Genomic DNA, 2,944 nt, shown 5'->3' with positions numbered 1-2,944 from the left:
GCAGTTATAAAATGGTGTTTTCTAATGCTGTCATTTTTATTTTCATTTATTTCAGCTATCTTCATAAAGACACACTTCTCTCCTTCTCCTGTATAATTAAGTAGTAGTATAACTCCTGTAAGAAATGTTGAATAAATACTTACTGATGACATTTGTTTTATTAATTCTCAAGATAGTGAGTTGGTTCCTTAACCATTCTCTGAAAGTGATCTTTAAAAATTATTATGAACTTGAGTTTTAAATAACTCTTTACAACTTTTGCAATTTTGAATCATTTTGCTGCTCACATATTAAACTATAATAATTTATTTAATTCATGTGACACATCTTTATTATTAAAATAATAAAGTAGCTGAGACTTTTTCCTCAGTGTCCATTCTTATTTTTTTCATTTTTCTCTGGTAGACAATAATAAGCATTACTTGATTGTTGCAAGAAAGGTATATTTATTATATATAATTAATAAAGGTAAAAATATCAGAAAATTTAAGAATTTTAAGAAGGAAATAAGACTTAATCCCCACCTATTTATTATATATAATTAATAAAGGTAAAAATATCAGAAAATTTAAGAATTTTAAGAAGGAAATAAGACTTAATCCCCACCCCCAAAACCTACTACTATAACATTTTGGTAAAATCCTGTACAAAATTTTATATGCAAACTCCACACAAGAGAAATCTTAATGTTTGTCTTGCTTTATATCCAATAATAACATAAATGAGGGTGATGAACACCTGCCCACAACAGATATCATCACTTTCAATGTGTGAATCTAAATGAAGAAATTATTTATACAGTTTCTACTTTCCCTCTAAAATAATGCTAGAATAAACACTTTTGTGTTAGTGACTCAAAACATTTTCTGACTCATTCTTAAACATTTCTGAATGGGATACAAGAGAGGATATTGTACCTGCGTCTTCTCCACCCCCCCCCCCCCATGCACGTGTGTGTGTGTGCGTGTGCGTGCACATGTGTGCAAATGAGGGGTTAGTCTGTGCTTCAGGAACATGGCTTAGCAATGAAGTGAAAAGCATCAATCAGGCCGGAGCCGCACTTTACGGTCCAGCCTTGGCCAAGTCCAAGAACCACACCACACACAACCAGTCCCGGAAATGGCACAGAAACGGCATCAAGAAACCCCGGTCAGAAAGATACGAATCTCTCAAGGGGGTTGACCCCAAGTTCCTGAAAAACATGTGCTTTGCCAAGAAGCACAACAAAAAAGGTCTGAAGAAGATGCCAGCAAATAATTCAAAGGCCATGAGCGCACGTGCGGAGGCCATCAAGGCCCTGGTGAAGCCCCAGGTGGTGAAGCCCAAGGTGCCAAAGCAAACTCACCCGTCTCGCTTTCATTGCTCACCCCAAGCTTGGGAAGCGGATTAGATGCTACATGGCCAGGGTCGTAGGCTCCAAAAAACAAAGCCCAAGGTTCAAGCCAAGGCAGAGGCCTCAGCTGCAGCTCAGGCTCCCAAAGGTGCCCAGGTCCCTGTGAAGGCCCCATAAAAAAGATCTCAGTCTGCCAATGTGAAGACAGATGGACTGGTGTGAAAATCTATACAGTATTTGCAGATGATAAGGACCTTATGCTGTTTTTTACAAATAAACTTGAGGCAAGTTCTGTTTTAAAAAAAAGCATCAATCAGATGTTTTCTTAAAAAAAAAAGTGGAACTCTTAAACTGAAAAGCAGGTAAAATGTGTTAGCTGTTGGTCATTTGAGTTGGGAGTGGCAGCAGCTGTATCTGACTCTGTGCAGGCTGGAGATTAAAGAGGAGGATGGAGTCTAAAGAAAGAAAGAATATAGCAAACATGCAAAGTACCTGCCATGGGCTGACCGCTGACTGCTTGTTTGGGATACATCAATGAATAAGACAAGGAATGATCTTTGTTGTTATGGACTGCACGTTCTAGAGTGTGCGGCATATCAGTGAGTGACACACAGTAAGGAACACAGAGAGTAGACGTTGTAGGGATAGATGATGGAAAGTTGTCCTGGTCTCTTTTCTCATTAGTAATGCAAGCTTATGCAACATTTTTCTACTGTACTCATTTGCAATACTTCGCTTTTATTAACACTTAGTGATACTTCAATATGCCCCTTTTAAAATGTGAATTGGTCTTATTCCTTTTCTGTGATTCCTCCCTTGGCTGAAAACATGTGCAAAAACATTAGGACACGTGTACAATTGACTCTTTCGGATTATTTCTCATTAGCAGACTCCTGAATTAATGAGCCTGCATATTCAAATTTCAGTTTTTAAAAAGGTATACCTGAGTTTTAATTTCCTAACTCTCATAAAACTGAAAAATAGATTTCCATGTGAAACATTATCAAACACACATAGTCCAGTAATCTGAATAGAAAAAAATTGGATAGAAGACAATTTAACTGCTAAAAAGGATAAAAGAGAACACTAAAAAGACACAGAGGTAGTGCAAGTAGAGCGTGGCTCTCACCATGAGTGCTGCCATCCCACGGGCAAAGGGAAAACTGTACAACAGAGGAATTTAGAGGAAGTCATAACAGGAATGAGATTGGGGCCTCTGAGAAGAGGATCTGGCTTTCCTGGAACAGCCCAGTAGTATGCAGTGGTGAAGACGCTTTATGGGGGCCTCACCTTGGTAACTGGGGGACACTTCTACTCTAGGGACTTTCGGGGAATGACACCCTTTGCTGAGCTGCCCAGACTCTCACCATCTCCTGGAAATCCAACACTCCTAATACTTCATTCTCCTTGAGCCTGCAGCATTCCTCCAGACTTCCGACTGGCTGTACTCCACAGTGAGCTGAGAGACAAACATTTAATGCAATCTTCAGGGGAAGGCGAGGTGGGATAGAGAAGGAAGCCATTTAGTCACGCTAGGAAAAGCGGTTAGTGTGTTCTTTAAATGTGTAAACAGAGTATCTGTGGTATAGTAGAAAATACGTTTTAAAAAAG

The 2,944-nt window shown here is 39.0% G+C and overlaps 1 pseudogene; it reads left to right on the top strand.

Annotated features, from left to right (window-relative positions):
- The first annotated feature begins 976 nt into the window (after positions 1-976).
- On the top strand, positions 977-1,510 carry LOC142834728 (large ribosomal subunit protein eL29 pseudogene; annotated as a pseudogene).
- The last annotated feature ends 1,434 nt before the right edge of the window (positions 1,511-2,944 follow it).

Source organism: Microtus pennsylvanicus, chromosome 14 (assembly GCF_037038515.1).
Source record: "Microtus pennsylvanicus isolate mMicPen1 chromosome 14, mMicPen1.hap1, whole genome shotgun sequence".
NCBI lineage: Eukaryota > Metazoa > Chordata > Mammalia > Rodentia > Cricetidae > Microtus > Microtus pennsylvanicus.
The sequence above is the reverse complement of the archived record's forward strand: the minus strand, read 5'-3'. Positions and strand labels throughout refer to the sequence as shown.